Source organism: Tachysurus fulvidraco, chromosome 8, assembly GCF_022655615.1.
Source record: "Tachysurus fulvidraco isolate hzauxx_2018 chromosome 8, HZAU_PFXX_2.0, whole genome shotgun sequence".
Taxonomy (NCBI): Eukaryota; Metazoa; Chordata; class Actinopteri; order Siluriformes; family Bagridae; genus Tachysurus; species Tachysurus fulvidraco.
In genome coordinates this window covers 22,408,313-22,430,293 of record NC_062525.1, presented here as the reverse complement: position 1 = coordinate 22,430,293, position 21,981 = coordinate 22,408,313, and the positions used below count along the sequence as shown (strand labels likewise).

General features: G+C 43.1%; 1 long non-coding RNA gene across 6 annotated transcripts in view; it reads right to left on the bottom strand.

The window, feature by feature from the left end:
* The window catches only part of LOC125145384, a 79,488-nt gene that overhangs the window by 7,397 nt on the left and 50,110 nt on the right, over window positions 1–21,981 (bottom strand). For all 6 annotated transcript variants that reach the window (XR_007143767.1, XR_007143764.1, XR_007143766.1 and 3 more), the window contains one exon: window positions 7,793–7,924. This is a non-coding gene — a long non-coding RNA (uncharacterized LOC125145384). The remainder of the gene's footprint in view (window positions 1–7,792; window positions 7,925–21,981) is intronic.

Below are 21,981 nucleotides of genomic sequence, written 5' to 3'. Positions count from 1 at the left end.
CAAAACACACACAAATGTACGTAGCCTTATACCAAAACACACACACAAATGTAGCCTCATTAAAGAACACCCAGTTCTCAGTTGGGGTGAATGTGTGTGGACTGTTACATGTTCTACTGAACTCTTCCACCTCGGGCCTGTTGTCTCCACATCTACAGCGATGACCAGGATCACTTACTGAAAACAATGAAGAGGAAGAAGCTTTAACACAGGGTTAAAAGGACAGTGATTATATCTGAACACGTAACACACTCCTGCTCCACGTCTGAGTGAGTCACGCTGTTGGAGCTTTGACGTCAGTGAGTGAGCTCCTGCCTCCAGTCATTAGATATTAATTAAACTGTGGAGGACTGGGAGTGGAGGGGTAAACTGGCCAAGAGAACTTACTGCCAGCCTCATGGCATTTATATAGTGTAGCCTACTGCTTCATCATGATCTGTAAATTACTGCTCGCGCGCACACACACACACACACACACACACACACACACACACACACACACACACACACACACACACACACACACACACACACACAGAGCTGCAGTGAGGTGTGTCCACTCCTCCCACCTCTGGCAGAGGCACTAATTATTCCCAGTTACTCTTACAGACGCATGTGTACACACACACACACACACACACACACACACACACGCGCACACACACACGCGCACACACACACGCGCACACACACACGCGCACACACACACACACACACACACACACACACACCATCTGTGCAGCTTAGAAGTTCCCTTTTAGAACTTACATCAGCTCCCATTTTGACAGCACCCTCATTCAGCTGACCTCAGAATTAACCTTTGACCCCTGTAGCTTCCCAAAGACACACAAAACAACACACTGAATCAGAGCCATTACTCCCTTCCTCTGTCATTTCAATCACTTTTATGTATATTTAGCCAAGGATATTGTCCAAAAGCAACATTCAGTCGAGGAAAAAAGAAAGAAGAAGGAGCTGATGGCTGAAAAATGGCTTTAGATTCTGACACTGTATCTGAAACTGGGTAAATCCCGCAATGTACAATAAGTACAGAGAGATTTCTAGTGTCACAATTCAGTCGAATCTAAACAGAGTCAAATAATGACACAAAAGATTAAGAAGGGGATCTGTAATTTTGTAAGTTCATGTGGAAATTATTGGGAGCAGCTTATTTACTCATCCATAAATAATATGTATCAGAGGAAAATCCCCAAAATATGAACTTCACACAAAGACAAGATGAATGTAAAGGGAAACTGCTGAAGATGTGGGAAAGGGACTCAGAAGTCGTGTTCCAAATCACAGCATACAGGGAAGAGCACTCAGCTTCTCTGATAACAATCCGAGACCCATCAGCTTTCCGGACTGAGTTACAGCACAGGGGGAAGCAGACAAAGATGTCTTTGATCAGAAGACTAGAGAAAAGATGAGGAAAAACATGGACAGAGATAGGAGAGGGAGGGAGAGAGAGAGAGAGAGAGAGAGAGAGAGAGAGAGAGAGAGTCTGTGTGTGTGTGTGTGTGTGTGTGTGTGTGTGTGTGTGTGTGTGTGTGTGTGTGTGTGTGTGTGTGTGTGTGTGTGTGTGTGTGAGAGAGAGAGAGTGAGAGAGAGACAGAGACAGAGAGAGAGAGAGAGGGAGGGAGAGAGACAGAAAGAAAGTGAGAGAAAAAGATGAAGAGACAGAGAAGGGGAGAAGGGGAGAGGGAGAGAGGGAGACAGAGAGAGAGAGAGAGAGAGAGAGAGAGAGAGAGAGAGAGAGAGAGAGAGAGAGAGAAATTGCTGAGTCGTTATTATTGTAATCAAGGCATCTTCGACGACAAGGAAACAAAGAAGCACAAAGAAAGAGAGAAAGTCTGAAGCTGAAAGTCTGAAGCGGACATGATGTTTCTCTCCATCCTGTTTTTTCCTGCTGAGAGGATGGATTAATAATTTAGCTGAATTGATTATTCATTGACTTTATTCTGTTTGCACACTGTGTTGTGATATAGTCCACTGCCTCTGACGGAAAAGAAACAGCTCAGCTTGGGAGGCTGGAACGGATGGATTATGGGATTTGGGCTGAATTCTCTGTGCGCCGAGTAACTCGAGTCTGCGGCTGAAATGGCGGAGAGGTAGAATGCTAAATGCTGGAAAATGAGCGAAGGGTAACACTATCTCCCTCCTCAACGGCCCATAATCCTGTACATGTGCAGCTTGCTGAAGGGATATGCTGCTTTTTAACATGACTTGCTAGAGTCCATGAGATCATTACTAGGTTTGGAAAGGAACATCGAGTCAAATGCAGTGAAGTGTGAAGATACACCAGCATCAATACAACTGCAGTGTTACTGTGTGTTCAAGTCCTTCTGCAAAGTTCCTATTTAGGAATCAGTAGGTTGTAATTAAGCCATCAGGTGCGTTCAGGTCACTTTGGTGGGAGTGAGATGTAGGTGAAGCTTCTCTTAATTGGTTACAAAAATTTATGAAGCTTTATTAAACTTTGTTACATCATACAGGAACCAAACTTATAGTAACTGAAATGGGTTTCTGAGATTAGAAAACATTCAGTTGTAACAAATTCACTGTAAGCTAAAGACACTACATCTGATGCCACCATGTTTTCTGACAGACACATCCACAACTCAGAAACTCGGAGTCTATTTATTTCCCACTTGTAATGTAGTGGTGTTCATGTGCGTTCATCTTATAAAAACAAAACCTTTCTGACACGACTGACACGGTTCGCTAAATCTTATGTCACACGTCACGTGATGTTTTCCTAACATTTCCAAACGGTGAAAAGTAAATACAGTGGGAGCCTCTGAGCGGTGCAACAGAAAAGCTTCCAGACAGTGTAAGTGTGAATCCTGATGATCGCATACACTCTCCCCTATCGATCAAGGAGAGTCGCTAGCCAATCGTGAGTGCCCGTGAGCTCACGTATGAGGAAGTATTGCTCTCCACCGAGTGTGTTATACTGCTGCCTTACAATGAGCAGGAGTTGGAAAAGATGAGATCGACACTATGATTGTATAGTTATTATTCATTGTGTGGCAGGAAAGGGATGCCTGATGGGTTGAAACTGGGAAAAATAAAGGAAAACATGGAAAAAATCCAAGAAACAAAAGCGACTCAGAGGCTTATCCTGGAAACATCAGAGACATTTAAGGCATTTAGCAGTCAGCCTTATCCAAAGAGACTTACATTTTATACAATTGAGGGTTAAGGGCCTTACTCAGGGGCCCAGCAGAGGTAGCTTAGACATCGGATTCAAACTCACAACCTTTCGAGTGGTAGACCAACACCTTAACCATTTAATATGCAACATTCCCACATCACTCCATCACAGGGAAGCATGTGAACACATTCACACCTACAAAAAATGAATACTAATTATTACTATTTGTGTTTGGGAAGTGAAAGGAAACCCTCGCAATCGTGTGTATCTCCATCCCAACTGTAACCCAAGCTCAGGATTGAAGTGTGGCCCTTCACCTTTAAGAATAGACACTGTCTGAGTGGCATGTTCCATATTTTATACTGAGAAAAAGAATCCGAACAGTAAAGTGAAATTTATCACCATTTGTCACAGGCAGTAGCACTGGGCAGAGTGGGAGTGTGTGTAGTGGCCATCTGGAGGTGTGCTGGAGAACCCAGTGTAGCAGCCAAACTTCAATTAAAAAGGTGAGAATGTTTGTGGAATGTTTTGTAGGTTGCACTGATTTGATGTGGTCCATAAAGCGAAACAGATTGCCTGTCCAACGTGTCCAGTGTGTAAGCGAGTGCTGGTGATGGATCGCTTGTAGGTACAGGATATCTGCTCAGTGTTCAGGGACTGCTACTCTGGCTTCTTCTCCAACTCATTTTTTACCTCGTGGCAGTTCCACATTGTGTTAAATGGGCTGTGACCGTCAGTTTATGAGTAGATATTTTTACAGTACACAGGGTGTGTGTAGAGCAATGACAGCATGAACATACAGTTTAAGCATGAAGGTATTTGGGGTCGTATAGACTTGCTGCTGTGTGCGATGACACTCAGTACGTGTTTATAAACGGCTCCTATGTCAAGACCCACAGCCGGAACACGGATACTGTACGAAAAACCCCGTTGACTTTTTCCACCACACCAACATTTGTTTGTTTGACGTTGTCGTTATAATACATGCACACGGCTTGTTTTTATTTGGAAAATTTCTCCACAGATTCTCTCATGCCAGGAAGGCGAGCATGTTGCAATGAGCTGGCTTTCCTCCTTCACTATTATTCCCAATAAGTAGAGGACATGCCAGTTTTATTAATCGCTTCATTTTGCCTGACAAGTCGTCCGTACAAATTCTAAAAACCAAAAGCAACGGCAGCATTTCCAACATTTAACAGTGTCGATGTGGCACCAACCGGAAATGTGCTGCCCCAGAGGTAAGATTTACATTTATAGAGATCTCGATGAAAACAGGCATAAGGATGAGTCACTCGAGCCTCAATGACTCACGAGTCAAGAGAAATGAATGATCCGATAAATACAGTTATAAAGATTAAAAGGATAAACAAACAGTAAAAACAGAGTGCAAAGGGAACAGTGTTGTAACTCTGGAATCATAATACACCGTCAGGGGGTCTGTCCATTTATTTAGTTTGTTCTTAAAGGTGGGGTCTCCGTTGTTTGAAAGCCAATGTTGACATTTGAAATCACCAAAACAAACACGCCCCTAAACCAAATGGGTCCCACCCCTGTACTGATAGCTCCACCCACACATATATACGTAACCCAGGCAACTAATGGAAAGAAATGTGTCTTTATCACAGCTGAAGGGAAGAACAATACGATTGCAGATAAACAAACAAGCAAAAATGAAACACAAGCATAATCATGTAAAGGACAAAGGCATATATTAGTTCTGTGTAACAAAGCAAAACCAACGTTACTCACCTATCGAGAAGGAAAAAAAGCGCCTCGGCGTCTTAAGTAAAGTCGGCCACATATTCACAGATCGGAGTTTCCCGAGTCAATAACTCCTGAGCTAAACGCTGTTACTACACAAAACGCGGTTGTAGCTGCCTCTCTACATTACTACGATAGAAAAGAGGTGTTATTTGTGTAGTAACAGCGTTTAGCTCAGGAGTTATTGACTCGGGGAAACTCCAACCTGTGAATATGTGGCCAACTTCCTGCTCCTTCAGTTCTCTCCAGCGCTGGAAATCTGATCCTATATTAACACGTCCTACTTCTTGCCTTATCGTAAGTCTTTCTTCTCTTTCTTTCTTTGTTTTTATCCTCCATGTCAATGTTAAAACCGCTTTCTGCAAATGTCACACATGCGCACTGAACACTCTCTCCACCCATATTGACAAGCCCCGCCCCTTTCTGCTCATTGGCTACACACTTGGTTTGATTTTTGTTTTGTTTGTCGTCCCGACTCAGTTTTCTGAAACATTTCTCAAACAATGGAGACCCCACCTATAAATAACCCTGCAGTGCAGACGCCCCTGTTAGAGCAGGTGCATTTAGTGCCACTGATTCAACTCCTGAACAAAAAAAAAAACATTAAAAATGTCATCCTACATTCTAGCTACATATATAGAAGATTTTTTTCTCCTTGTGATTTTTGTAAATAAACTAAAGGCCTTCTTTCATCTTTCCTTCTCTCTCACCAATTAATTTGGTGGGACATTAATTACAACCGGATTTAGGAAACACACAGTCAGGCAAGGCTTAATTCTCCAGAGATTCTCCAAACTGGAGACTTTTGTTTACTTCAGACAAAATGCATTGTGTCAAGACTGAGAAAATCTCACTCGGCTTATTTCCACTTCCTGGCTTTCACACGTCGTGGCTCATTTCATTTCATTAACTTCTCTCTTTGATGAAGTTCTGAGAGCCGCTCGCCCGGCTCTGACCGTACATCTGGGCAACAATGCACCATGGGAAGAGACTGCAGTGAGAGACAAATGGGGGCATGCAAATGAGAAGGGATGAATTTGATTATTTAAGGCGAACTGTTTCTAATTATCCTGAAATAAAAACCAGCCTGAGCTCTGGGTGTGAGTCAAATACTACAAAACTATATATTATATATCATATTACAGTATATCAACCACAGCAACAGGGCTATAAAGCATGGATAAGCATTGGCTAGTCTCACACACACACACGGCAGGTCATGACATCATCATACTCATACACAGGTCTGTAGAGTGTGAGTGTGTGTGAGTGTGTGTGAGTGTGTGTGAGTATGTGCGTGTGTGTGTAAATCAGATCCAACTGAAATGATGTCACTTTCTTGGTTGCTCATTCATTTCTATCGGAGCAGCAGTTGTGACTGGACGAGTCTAAGAAAGTGCTGATGCTGCATAGAGCAGATAAACTTTCCCAAACATTATCAGTCCACTTCACACTCATTAAAATGTATCTCTCTCTCTCTCCTCTCTCTGTCACACTCTCTCTCTCTCTCTCTCTCTCTGACCTCTCTCTGTCACACTCTCTCTCTCTCTCCTCTCTCTGTCACACTCTCTCTCTCCTCTCTCTGACACACACTGACACACTCTGACACACACTCTCTTTCTCTATTTCTGTGTGTGTGAATCAGCTGTTTATTCAGACTCGCTGGGACGAGTCCTATTTTTGGCCTTTATTTGCTGTGAGACTCCAGTATCAGTCTGTCTGGCTGCTCTACCCAGGATGCGCGCACACATAAAATAACAGCACAAATACACAGAAAAACACACGGTTAGTGGTTAATCTCATTAATCAGGATGGGTACATTGTAGTTGTTATTACAGATGACTGCATCTGAATGCTGGGTCTGTGAGCTCATGTATGTGCTAAGAGTTAGTGTGGTACACGTGTTCATGAGCAGCACACTGAAAAGATATACACACTCACTGTCCACTTTAATAGGAACACTTCTGCACCTGCTCACTCGACGGTATCCCATGTCTGTGACCCAGTGTTGATGTATTCATTGAGACTTCGACACACATTTGTACGATGGTCTGGACAAGCACGTGGGACAAATCTACAGTCGCCACATTACATCATGCAGACACAAGTCAAGCGCTTCTGTTAATCTTCACATTAAAGAACTGTTTTGTGATTGTCGGTACTAGATGTTCTGAGATGCTTTTCTGCTCACCACACATGGAAAGAGTGAATATTTAAGTTACTGTGGTCTTCCTGTCAGCTGGTTGTCCTGTGATCTCACTCATCAACAAGGTGTTTCAGTCTGCAGACTGGTTTATTTTGTTTCTGTGTTGTTGTTGTTTTGCACCATTCTGTGTAAACTGGTATAGGAGAAAATCCCAGAAGATCATCAGTGTAGCTGATTGAATACCAGCATACAGTAAATGAGCAGGTGATCCTTAATAAATGGTGAATGTAATAGTATTGTTTTAATCCCAGAGGTGTGAAGAGCATGCGTGTCTGTGTGTGTGTGTGTGGTATGGTGCTTCTGTACCCGTGTAGCCATCAGGACCTCTGTGTAGTGAACTGCCTCATGTTTGAGAAGATGTGACTGACTAGATTAAGGCAAATAAACCGAAGCCAGATGGAGACGGAGAGAGAGAGAGAGTCTGTCCCCAGTATGATGAACTAGCAGTGTGACATTATTAACTGCTGCCATCAAGTGCCGTGTGCTCTTAAAACGTGGTGACAGGAAACACTCTCTAGACAACTTCATCTTTAAAATCTGCAATGTGTGTCTGTGCCTGTGTGTGTGTGCTTGTGTGTATGTGTGTGCTTGTATGAGTGTGTGCGCGTGCCTGTGTGTGCGCGTGCCTGTGTGTGTATGTGTGTGCGCACGTGTGTGTGCCCACTGACATGGTTTTGGAGACGCAGAAGGGTCCGAATGTTGGAGGTGAGCAGCATGGTCTTTGCCATCGTGACTATGATGCAGTGACAGATGTTATTCTGCACCTTGATCCAAACTGACAGGCTGTGTCTCATCAGCTCCTGTTTAAAAAAGAAACAAAAAAAAGTAAAAAGATTATCAGTATCTTTGGTTCCTTACATACTGCTTACAGACTGATATTAGTCCCCACTGTGAGGGAAAATTGTCACATTCAGGTAGTGGAGAAGACTTTAAGAGGGACTTTATGGAACTAAATATAAACTCTTGCCTCAAGTGACATTTGGTGGAACTCATAACCAAATGATTTGTTACTAGAGTTTATGAGGCATTATGGAGGACTAGGAAAGCTGTTAGAGGAAAATAATCATAATAGAGTGCTATGATGAGGTGGAACTATGAGGAATGATGTGCCCAGTTATAATGAAGTATAAACATGAAAGTTCTCTTTTATCCCAGAGATTAAGATTCTTGCTATCCGTTATTAAAATTAGGGTGACATTTTGCTGTGGGTAGGTGATTATCTACACATAATAAACAATGTGTACAGTAGTTTCATGACAGTCCTGCTGTGGATCAAGCAGCTCAGCATCAGCTTGACTTTTTGTCATGATAAGTGCAACCTTTCTGAGTGTATTGAGCTCAGTGAGAACAGAAAGACAAGCATGATGAAGAAGATACAGTAGCCCTGTACTACAATCTTCATTCTCACAGTTCTCATCTTCACTCTCTCGCTCTCTGCCTTTCTCTGTTCTTCCCCCAAGTGAGTGCAAACTCACTAAGCCATCCAAGCTATGACATCATGGCTAGCCGGCCTTATTTTCGACGTTGCCCCAGCGACGCCTCTATCAGCACCAAGACGGCAGCGACGCTACAGATGAAAGGATGGATTAGCGTGTCTGCGAAAGGAGACAAGAATCGGCTTTCCTTTCTTTTTCCTTTTCTGGCTCTTGCCAAAACTTGGGAAATTTTGTTTCTCCACCTCATTCCTTCACTTTCTTCAGTTGGCTGTTGGTCAACAAGTCTCATCCATCTCACTTCCACGAGGCTTTATCGCTCCATCTTTCTGTCCTTATGCTTCTTCACTAAACCACAGGCCTGTAAATAAGTCCATTCATCACTATATGACTTTACACAGTTCTTTGCCCTTCACTGCATTTGGAGATCTTTGCTATGGCTTTGTTCTGACCCCACTTTCACACAATTCCAGTTTTTGCACACCGTCTTCTCAGTTGTTTGTCATTTGTCAGATCCTACCCCTTAGCCAGCTCTCCTCTGTTACATACACAACACATGCTTCCTCCAAGACACATGAAGCTACCTGATCTTGTCAAATGGCTGCTCCTGCTGCGTCATGGAGCAGCTGAACACACTCGGAGTAAAGCTCTAACTGCCACTCGGGAGTACTGCTAAAATGGTTTGATCAGACAAATCAAAAAGCAGCTGTGTGACTAAAACAACTCAAAGGTCAGGTTATTACAGACAGAAACCTGATGGAACCACACTCATGCCATGCTCACGCCTGCTAGCACTCTTGCTATTAGCTTCAGCGACCTATAGAAATGAGTTTGGGAACCGTTTATCCGTCTCTGTTGACCTGTAAATAATAAAAACACCAGGTGCATGACGACAGCGGCAAATCCGTAAAAATATGCTGCCCTGAACCAACTTGCTAATGATTAAGATTTCTTTATTTATAAAAGAACAGCATGTCATACTTGCTATCCGTTAATAGATGTAGTTATGGCTCAATGGTCACAAAGAAAAGTTACTTTTTAATCATCTAATGCTGTTCGACACAATAATGTTAAAGCAAGCGGATAAATATTTACCTCTGCATTGCCGTGAATTATAACTACTCTCACAGCTGCTGTTATAGAACATGAATCAATGACTATTTGTAATTGAAGTATAATAAATCATGACCAATCAAATCTATTTAATCCATTAATAAAAACTGTTTCTTTCTTTCACATGGTTTTCTTTGGCCGTGCCCCAAATATTGAAGCAAGACCTGAGCAAGATTTGTGGGAAAAAACATACCAAACAATATACACAAGCTGCCTTTTTGTTAATTTTCAACAATATTTCCTCTAATACACAAAACATGTACTTCCCCTGCATGCCATAGCCTGGTGACGTACATGTGATTAAGCGGGTATTCTGCGATGTGTAAACACGTATGATCAGTCATCTTTACAGCTGCTTCAGCTAACACAGTGGTTTTGGACAAACACGTACAAACACAGGAAACAAACCCTCATTCTAGAAGATACTAAAGCCTTCGTGCTATGTGGATGGGGTGGTGTGCTATGTGGATGGGGTGGTGTGCTATGTGGATGGGGTGGAGTCATCCTGAAAAAGAGACTGCTTCTATCATTAAAGTTAATCAGTGCAGTGCAGTGAATCTGAGCAGAGAAGTGGACCAACATAATTCACCCAAACTCCCAATAACAGAGCTACAGCTTTCCTTTAATATTTCTCCAATCTGTATATGTACTTTGCTTTCATGGACTTTTATTTATTTGTGATGTTTATGTGTTTTTGGCATCAGGCTTTCCATTAAATCACTTGCTTAAAAAAAGTTGCATTTAAATGAACGCTCGACACTGAGCGGTTGGCTTCAGCTCTGTGATTAAGTGCAGAGCTGTTGCTTCAAAGCCCTGCATGTGGATATAATAGGAGATGGTCCATTACCTCAGTGTGCCAGGCTACAGGAGAACGCTTGATAACCTTCACACTTTACTCCTGGCATGTGCTGCTCTGATAACACATGGTAATTCTTTGTCAAATCCCAGATTCCAGGCCAGATGAAGATGGATAATGTAGTTTGAATGTTCAATTCAATTTATTTGTAAAGTGCTTTTTGCAATTCACATTGTCTCAAAGCAGCTTTACAGATGTATGGAAACAAAAGAACAAGTTTTAAAGTTTTAAATACTATATATCTCTATCATCTATCCCAAACGAGAAACAGAATCAGAATCAGCTTTATTGCCAGGCATGTTTCCACATGCGAGGAATTTGTTTTAGTGACATAATCTCCACAGTGTAACAGAATGACATATGTAGTATAGATGAAATTGTATGTACACATTTACAGGTGTGAACATATGAAATATACATACAGACAATATGTATGCATGCATGTACAGAGTGTAAGTATGAAATGTGCAATTGAGGTATACATAGTGAAAATATTATGTGTTGTGTGTTCCATGGTGTTAATGGTTCATCAGGTGGATTGCTTGAGGGAAGAAACTGTTCCTATGTCTGGTCGTTCTGGAGCTCAGGGCTCTGTAGCGCCGACCAGATGGCAACAGTTCAAAGAGGTAGTGTGCTGGATGTGAGGGGTCCAGAGTGATTTTCTTTGCTCTTTTGCACACTCTGGAGGAGTACAGGTCTTGAAGAGTGGGGAGAGTTGTGCCAATGATTCGCTCAGCAGTCCGGACTAACCTCTGTAGTCTTCTGAGGTCAGATTGGGTGGCTGAGCCGAACCAAACAGTTACCGAGGTGCAGAGGATAGATTCAATGATGGCAGTGTAAAACTGTTTCAGCAAATCCTGTGGCAGGTTGAACTTCTTCAGCTGACGAAGGAAGTACAACCTCTGCTGAGCCTTTTTCACAATGGAGTCAATGTGAATGTCCCACTTCAGGTCCTGGGAGATTGTGGTTCCCAGGAATCTGAATGACTCCACTGCTGTGACAATGTTGTGCATGATGATTAGTGGGGAAGAGCAGGGTGGTTTCTCCTGAGGTCCACTATCATCTCCACTGTCTTGAGCGTGTTCAGCTCCAGGTTGTTAAGGCTGCACCAGACAGACAGCCGCTCAACCTCCAGTCTGTAAGTACACTCATCACCGTCCTGGATGAGGCCGATCAGTGTGGTGTCGTCTGCAAACTTCAGGAGCTTGACAGATGGGTCATTAGAGGTGCAGTCATTTGTGTACAGGGAGAAGAGCAGTGGGGAGAGAACACAGCCCTGGGGGGCACCAGTGCTGACGGTGCGGGTGCTTGATTTGAGTTTTCCCAGTCGCGCTAGCTGCTGCCTGTCTGTCAGAAAGCTGGTGATCCACTGGCAGACAGAGGAGGGCACGGAGAGCTGGGTTAATTTGGGCTGTAGGAGTGATAGGATGATGGTGTTGAAAGCAGAGCTGAAGTCCACAAACAGGATCCTCACATAAGTCCCTGGTCTGTCCAGATGCTGCAGAACATAATGCAGTCCCATGTTGACCGCATCATTCACAGACCTGTTTGCTCTGTAGGCAAACTGCAGATCGTCCAGTAAGGGTCCCGTGATGTCCTTCAGATAAGCCAGAACCAGTCTTTCAAATGATTACATGACCACAGATGTTAGAGCCACAGGTCTGTAGTCATTAAGTCCGGTGATTTTGGGTTTCTTTGGGACGGGGATGATGGTGGAGCTTTTGAAGCATGACGGTACTTCACACAGCTCCAGTGATGTGTTGAATATCCGCGTGAAGATGGGGGCCAGCTGATCAGCACAGGCTTTCAGACAGGCTGGTGAAACGCTGTCTGGGCCTGAAGCCTTTCTTCTCTTGGTCTTCCTGAAGACCTGACACACATCATCTTCACTGAACTGGATTGAAGGTGTGACTGATCCGGGGGATACAGAAGGTGAGAATTGGGCTTTTTCAAACCTACAGTAGAACTCATTCAGGTCATCTGCCAGTTGTTGATTCACCACAGTGCTGGGGGATGGTGTCGTGTAGTTGGTGATGGCTTTCAAACCTTTCCACACTGAAGCTGAGTCATTGGAGGAAATCTTTTCGGAATAATTCCTCTTTGCCACTCTGATCTCCTTTTCCAGTGTGTATTTGGCCTGTTTGTACAAGACTCTATCCCCAGTTCTGTGAGCATCCACTTTGGCCTGATGGAGCTTGCTGAGTTTCGCGGTGAACCATGGCTTGTTATTGTTGTAGGTTAAGTGAGGAATACACAAATCCTCACAAAAACTGATGTATGATGTTACAGTCTCTGTGAGCTCGTCCAGGTCGGAGGCAGCAGCTTCAAAAACAGTCCAATCCGTGAGAGCGAAACAGGCTTGTAAATCCTGCTCTGCTTCCTTAGTCCATCTTCTTACAGTACTTTATACAGGTTTAGCTGTTTTTAGCTTATGCCTGTAGGTCGGTATCAGATGAACTAAGCAGTGATCAGAGAGTCCTAGAGCTGCCCGTGGGACAGAGTGATATGCAGCAGAGTTTGAAAAATCCTTATTTTTCCGGGTTAGCAGAAGGAGTTCGTCTGTTTTGTTGGATAGAGAGCGGAGATTTGCCAGATGAATGCTAGGCAGCGGTGTTTTTAAACCACGCTGTCTGAGTTTCATGAGCGCGCCGGCGCGCTTTCCCCGTCTGCGCGTCCTGAAACGCTTAAACAGCGCAGCCGCTCCTCCAACTAAGATATTCAGCAAAACGTCAGAATACTCAAAAACTCAAAAATATCTTGTGGTGTGTGCTGCCGAATGTTCAGCAGTTCATCTCTGGTGAAACTGATCGGGTTTTCTTCACAGAGAACAGGAAAAACTAACAAAAGAACAAACACTGCGGAGCTAAGCACTGAGGCTGCCATTCGCAGCGCCATCTTGGAAGATTACAATGAACAAGCCGGAGGCGACAGTGGCAAGGAAAAACTCACTGAGATGATATGAGGAAGAAACCTTGAGAGAAACCAGACTCAGAGGGGAACCCATCTTCATTTAGGTGACACTGGACAGTAAATAATGTAAATGTGAATAAGTCCTTTCTACAACAGTTTATAATAGTGCAACCGAGAGCTCCTGAGGAACTAATGGGTCAGCACAAACTTTACCATGGACACAAAACTAATTCTTTCCTGCCAAAGTCTTCAAATGATCATTGATAAAGACCAGACAATACAGCTGACTGATGCAACAATGGTTCGAAGAAGACATGGCAGTGTCCAGACGGCCCCAAACAAAGCAATCTCATGTGTCACAGGCAGAACAATGTAGAACAATCCCCAGCAGGGTAACCACTGGGCATCAAGACTCCAACCAGGGGTAGGGCATCAAGTTCTGTGTGTAGACCAAGATGCTAATGACAATCTAGTCAAAGTCAAAGTCTTTTATTTACACTTGGAAATCTGCACAATGATATAGTATAGTATAATCTTATAGTAGCTCCACTAACAAATAATGGTCCTCTATTTACATATTTCAGATGCTGACTAATCTGCCCACAGAAAGATCATTGTATAAGGCCTACAATGATGGAGTGAAAACAAGGAGTAGAGAACGATGCTGAGCATGCAGTCCTTCTTCTCTGCTGAGTGTGAGTGAGGACTATGTGAGGTACCACCTGTGTCCTGCCCATCAGTCCAGGATCCAGTTGCACAGACAGCCTGCACAGCTTGGTCAGGAGCACTGTGGGAATTATAATCTTAATTTGATGAACAGCATTCTCATATCCCATCCAGGTCACTAAGAGCCACGTGCAATGCCAGGGTGATATCCCTTGGGTATACCCGGATGGGATATGAGAGATCATATCACAATTTAAAATCATAATTCCCACAGTGCCCCTGACCAAGCTGTGCAGGCTGGGTCTGTGCAACTGCCAAAGGACCTGTTGACATGGTATACAAAATTGCAGGGGGTCTAATGAGGCAGGCTTGGAAGTGCAAAGAAAGGGTTTGACCACATGTCTCATGGGCAGTAGACATTCAAGCAGAACAATGATGGAGTGTTCTCTGGACAGTGGTGGACTTCTGAAAGCAAGTGGACAGACCAAGTTGGATATATCTATGAATACCTTTACTAGCTGGTCAGCACATCATTTCAGGAAACTAGAATGAATTTTTCAGGTTCTAGTGAGCTCCTGGGGTTGATCTGCTTGAAGGATCCTCTCACAGTCGCTAGCAGAGCTGAGAGGAATTCAGGTCAAATGGGAGCTTTGCAGATGTGGTGCTTACCTGAAAACAAGTCTATCGATAGGATATACTAAGCTTGTCTGGTTGTAAAGTAGAAGATCCCCTGTGGATGTTATTGGACACTTGGTACTCTATCATGCTCTGGAGGTCTTAGATATGTTAGTGAGATTCCATACTATCTTCTGGAGGTCAAATCTAGACTTCTTGTAGTCCACTGGATCACCAGAGATGAGCGAGTTCCCTCAGTTTTGGTTGAACCTCCTTATTGATCCAGGGCTTCTGTTTGGGAAATGTGCAGGCTGAGATTTTTGGAATGATCTCTTCCATACACTTAGTGTTATAGCTGAAGACAGAACCCACATAGAGGTTGATGCAGCCTGTCAGAACTCAGCTCCCATCTTGTGGTTTCAAAGCAGTCCTTTAGCATGCTAATACAGTCCTCTTTCCAATGATGGGTCATATTGCAAACCAAAGCTTCCTGTTTTAGCCTTTGTCTGTACCTCAGCAGCAGTTCAATTTAAGAAAAACTTTCTTCACATGTTGAAGTCCCCAATGACAGTGAATGCTGCCTCAGACTGTGAACTCACCAATCTGTGTAGTGTCGTACCTGCTTCCAGTAAGCACTGGTTAGAATGACCAAGCTGAACTAAGGAGATTGGAAGGAAAAGCATATGGATAAAAGTACCAGGTTTGAATAATTCACTAAACAGCAGTGAAATTAAAACAATGTCAGTGCCCCAGCGAATGCTGGCCAAAAAGACCTACCCCAAGACCTGGGGCAAAGACATTACAGAGGCAGGGAAAGTGAGTCTTCCTACTGAACACAAAGAGCTTTTTTTAAATTGTAATCACACACTTAGCTTCTCAACCTGGATATAAATCAAAGTGGGATCTTGTATGGTGAGTGTACCGGGCACAGTGTTTAACTAAATACATTGTAGAATGAAATATAACTGTTAATCATTACATTATGTAAAATAATATAAGAAAATAACAAGTAAGATTTTCAATTGCATTTCTTAATCAGAGTGGTCTGGGTGATAGTCTATTTGCCATATTTCTTTTCTTTTCTTTGTTTTTAAATAGAATTATGCATTTAGCTGTGGATGTGACGGATAGATTAAAATGTAAACAAACTAACGTCTACACGTATACTGGGCAAGGTCGTTTGTCATAACTGAATGACTGTCTTCCTTTGTTCATTTTACAGGGTTGTGTGTGTCTTTAATTAAGAGACTTCAATACGAATAGAAGTCACTCTGGATAAAACCGTCACGTATAGCTAAAGTCTGTAAATATAATAAACATGAGCTGTTAACATTTGACATGATGTACACCAGATCTAAAATCGCATGCAAAGTACACTGTTTGAATTTGATCAAGTCGCAGTTTACCTTACTTTATCGGCATGTGTGTAATTTTACAAACCTTCAAGAGCAAGAGCAGGATCGAACACCTTTTCATGTGTAAATGTTCATCAGAATGATACAGAAGCTCTATTAGATGATTAGAGAACTTGATTTAGCTCTGCTAGTTTTATTACTCAGATTTATTTCTGTCAATAACCCTGCTACGTTCTAGTGTATGTCTCTGTCTCATGTAGTGTTCCTGAGATCCAGCAGAATTCTGACCAGTGTACACTACTTCCCGAAGACAAATACATGAATTATGAGTTATGGAGCTGATAGAAAGATTGGTGTAACTCTGGTGATGAAAAGGCTGACAGTGGTCAGGAAGTAGGACTACTGAGTGTAAGGTAGTAAGTTTACTTCCAGCACCGGTTTAGATTCCAGCACCATCAGCTGCCACTGCTGGTCAAACTGCTCAGATGTATAAATAAGATAAATATAAGTTGCTCTGGATAAAACCATCTGCCAAATTTTGTAAACGATACTCAAATAGGAAATGTGGCATGATTTCACTGTACATCATGCAATAAACCCATAATCAAATTGTTGATCCTGTCCAGCTTTAACAGACCTTCAGGAAGTGTTGTGTAATTCTACTGTACACCATGTGATGTGGCTCAGTATACACATGTATGTTCAGTGATGCAACATAACAACATCCACATGCCTGCACTTGCTTATAAAGCAGACGCTGCTGCACATCTGGTGCTTGGACCCACCAATCACTGTGTGCCACTATATTTGTATATATATTACAGTGTTAGGATATTGACCACATTTCATAAATCTTCTTATGTGTATCATTCAGCCCTCCAACTTGCTACCCGATTTCAGCTAAGTGCCCCAATCAGTTACTAGTCTGATCACCTCTTCTTCCGGACCCACAATCCTGATGCCCTACCCCTGGTTGGGATTGATCTGCATGGACAGACAGTGACTTATGGGATTGCTGTAGATCAGATCAGACTTTAGACTTTGGCAGGAAGGAATAAGTGTTGGGTCTGTGGTGAACTCAGAATTTGTGCTGATCTATTACTGTAGATCCTCAGGTGCTCCTGGTTGCTTAATTCCACTCGACTATAAACTGTTGTGGAAAGGACATCATTTACATTTACATTATTTCCTGTCCAGTGTCACCCAAATGAGGATGAGGTTCCCTTCAGAGTCTGGTTCCTCTCAAGGTTTCTTCCTCATATCATCTCAGGGAGTGTTTCCTTCCATTGTGGTTTACAATAAGGTAAGCCAGAGAATTCATCCATAAAAAACAGGACTACACACAGTATAGAAGGGAAGGATGGAAGAACCAGTAGGGGAGGAACGGGTGTCTCCCAGGGAGTCTTACACAATTAGTAACCATTCCACACATCTGGAAACAGGACGCAAGGGGATTATCTCCATCGTTGCAAGCCAACCACATGCATTTTCCACACACACACACACACACACACACACACACACACACACACACACACACACACACACACACACACACAAATGAACTAGAACATGCCCACATACTGACAAACAGTGCAGACATTAACTTTACAATATGAATGTTGTGATCAAATGTGTACCTTAAGATCAAATGAACTGATGTAACATTAACTATGAGTCTAATTTCCCACAAGTTCTGATGCAAAAGTAATCAGGTTTAATAAGAAAGAGAGGTTCAGAATAGCCAAAGTGGAAGAAACCCAGGAAAAATTCAAGGACAAAACAAAAAACTAAAAGGCGTGAAGTGAAAAACTGGTCTGACGCATTAGCAGCTGCATGGCTGAGCAATCGCAGCTCAATCAACACTATTTATAATGAAACACAGCAGACACGAATGAATCTTCCTGAAACAAATGTTGTGTTTCCATCAGCGGCATCCATCTCAAAACACAACTCTGAGTTTCACACAAGCTTTGGAGCCACAAGGCAGAATGTTGTGTATGATTATGCAACCTGATCTCAGGATCTCAGTCGTCTGCTGTACTCACCCCCAAAAGGCTCTGATGACTGCAGACTGATGAAACTCTCCCTGCAGAACTGTGTGTGTGTGTGTGTGTGTGTGTGTGTGTGCATGTCTGTGTGTGCGCATGGGTGTGTGGGTGTGTGTGTGTGTGTGTGTGCGCGTGTGCGCGTGTGTGTGCGCGCGCACGTGTGTGTATGAGTGTGTGTGCGCGTGTGCGCGCGTGTGTGTGCATGTGTGTGTGGGTGTGTGTATGTGTGTGTGTGTTTGTGCATGTGTGCGCGCGTGTGTGTGTGGGTGTGTGTGTATGTGTGTGTGTGTTTGTGCATGTGTGCGCGTGCATGTGTGTGCATGTATGTGTTTGTGCATGTTTGTGTATGTGTGCGTGTGTGTTTATTTGTGTGTGCGTGCGCATGTGAGTAAGTGTGTGTGTGAGTGAGTGTGTGTGTGAGTGCGTGTGTGTGTGCGCGCGTGTGTGTGTGCGTGTGCGTGTGTGAGTGCGTGTGTGTGAGTGTGTGTGTGTGTGAGAGTGTGTGTGAGAGTGCGTGTGTGTGTGTGTGTGTGTGTGTGAGTGCGTGTGTGTGTGAGTGCGTGTGTGTGTGTGTGTGTGTGTGAGAGAGTGTGTGTGAGTGTGTGTGAGTGTGAGAGTGTGAGAGAGTGTGTGTGTGTGTGTGTGTGTGTGTGTGTGTGTGTGTGTGTGTGTGTGTGTGTGTGTGTGTGTGTGTGTTTATGGACAAACCCCATTCTCAGTGTGCATGTAAATGAGTGGATTGAGTTCCAGGGCCAGAGGTTTTTTTTTGGAGCGCTGTGTCAATAATTCATCTCTGACCACAAACCCACTCCTCCACCTCCCTGTTGGTTTAAGAAAAATCTTTCTTTTTAGACCATGTTCACAAACGAATGTGTGCGAACAGGCACACGTGTGTGTGTACAAACACAGGTGGAGAAGGCCTAAACACACACTTTAATCAATAAACAAACGCACAACCTCTCCCTCGCTTTCAGGCTTCGCCTCAGAGATGCACATCTGCAACACATCTGAGGTACGAGGGAAAAAGCCACTCGCATTGAGCAAGTCTCACATTTTCCCTTTTCTCTATCGTCTCATATGATTCTCTATCGTTTCGTATGACTGATGAAGACGAAGAGAGTGGGAACATATGTCAGCTTTTAAATTCCCAATGCTACCTTATTATTATTATTATTATTATTATTATTATTATTATATTAGTGGTAGTAGAGGTAGTAGTGGTAGTTAGCAGCAGAGTTAGTTAGTAGCAGCAGCATTAACAAAGAAGTTTTCAGGAGATAAATCCATACATGCGGTGTGATACGGCAGAACCTCCAAACCTGATGGTAAGTGTTAGTAAATTCAGAAAAACACCCAACCTGTCAAACCCCTGTGATGTTCTTCAGCCCCTGTGCTGCACATCTGGCTGCGTGAGGGTGTGGGTGGACTCTCCTGCCTTTTGGGTAGAAATTGCCTTATTTATCTCGTCAAAATGGTGTCGGATCAATGAAACATGACCGACCTCCACCTCTACTGATGAAAAAAGGAGCTTTCCTTCCAGCTGTGCTTCCAGCTTGGACAGTGTCCCTCACAGCTTCAGGCTCATGGTAAGACTGTTTGTTTAATCAAATTAGAGAGAAAATGAATATTTAATGTGATGGAGGTTACAGAGGGTCGTTGCATGGTTTAATGTGTCCTGGCCATAAGGTTCCCAATGGCGTAGCCTACAGAAATATGGCTACGTGACTACACACAAACACACTGAAAACACAAAGTTGCAATTATGAGTTGTCAATGTGTCAGAAACGTGGTGGGATCCACAGATACGGCGTCTGTAGCTGACGGTAAAGATCTCTCGCCTCAGAAGCTGATTTCAGTTATGTGTTATTAAAATACAAGAACTGAGAGTGGAATACGAGAGCATTATACAATTATGACATAATATGTAGTGATAAAGTTTCCAGTGGCTTCATAAACATCTGCACATTCTGCATCTTCATTTTGTAGGAGTAGAGTATAAAACCCTTCATTTTAATTTAGAGAAGGTTCTCCATGAGAATAAAATACAATTGGGGCATAGAAGGCTTTATAATCACCACCTGTACATTACAGCACAGTGGAATTCTGTTCTTCACATATCCCAACTGAGGAGGTTGGAGTGCAGGGGCAGCTATGATACAGCACCCCTTGATCATGGATGGTAAAGGGCTTTTAATTGTCAGTTGCCCAACAGTGCTGGGGCTTGAACCCCGACCTTCCGACCAACAACCCAGAGCCTTAACCACTTGAGCCATCATGTTGAAGTCATCAATGGTCCACTCCAGGGAACTCTTTTGTACAAGGCAAAAGACTTGTGTGACTGAAAAGTGACCTAAACCTTCATCTCCATCTTGTTCCCACCAAAGTGACCTGGACGCACCTGACGTCATAATTATGGCTTCCCGAATATGAACTTCGGGAATACAAACAGAAAGATATTCTTCTGGTGTATCTTTCTGAGCGATAACATGTACAAGCACACACTGCTTTACAATGTGACCTTTCAGAGCTCCTATGCAACATATATGAAGGTTGGCAGGTCAAGAACATACAATACAATTGGTCTAAAACCTCCAGGGCAAAGTAAGTCGGGTCTCTGCTGAAAATATATCATCATGCTTATGGAAATATCTGTCAGAGACGAGTTAGTAGAGGTTAGACAGCGACAAAAACAACCCAAGTCTGGGTTTTTTAGTGCTCACGGAAGTGCTTGGTGAAGTGGTTGGACCTTCAGTGAACGTCTCAGGGAAGGTAACACCACCTGAGTGCCAGGTAAGGGTTAGGGTTAAGGTTTTGTTGCTTGTCTTTGGCATTTTCAAACAGTGATTCAGAAGCTTCCACTGGACCAAGTAACAAATATTTGCTAACTACTTGGTTATTTCTAAGTGATTCCCAAAGAGAACCTGATACATGCAAACGATAAATTTGCATTAAACATCATCAGAAAAGTGTGTGATTCAACACCAAGCTGTGGAATAATCTTCCTACCAGACTAAACTGCTATCTGACTCCAAATGATGATATTTACATTTAATCACCTGATGGATATTTTTATCCAAACTGCTACTACACTGAGCCAACAATCTTCAGACGTGAACTCACATACTTCCAGTCGCTGCTCTTCTGTTCACTGTGCCTTCTAATCATATGCTCACAATCCGGCGCGTCTTGCTAACTAAATAACAGCCATGTTGGAGTGGGCTTTTATAGGACAGTAATCAACACCTTTAAAGTTATGTTTAAGGTCACGGGACATCTGCAAAACAAGCTCCGACTTCTTGTTATCGCTAACATTCTACAAGTAGAAAGTCATTCTCTCACTAGACACCAGACTCTCTTTTTTCCGCTCTCTCCTTTAGTTGAAATCTTATCATGTTACCACAAAATACCACAAAGTCGTCTGTCCTGAAGAGTTTCCTGTGTCTGAACACAGTGCTTTGGGACAGTCAGAGGTAAAGCTCAAGACTAGAGACTTAATAAAAAGAATGAGCTTCTGGTATTAAAGGCACGGAGCCGCTGTGTATCAGACGATGTGTGTATGGTAATGTGTACGAGGATGATACAGAAAGGGCCTTTTTTCAATCACCCAAAATACGAGCTCTGAAATCTGAAAGCACAAACACACCCACCTCATGCAGGGGGCGGAGAAACTGGCCACAAAGTGATGCTTGATCGACGCTGACTGGCAGCTTGATGGCTTACTGTGTCTGTTCTGTACAAATAGAGCTTACACACAACCGTGCACACACACACACACACACACACACACACACACACACACACACACACACATACACACACACACATACATAAACACACATACATAAACACACACACACA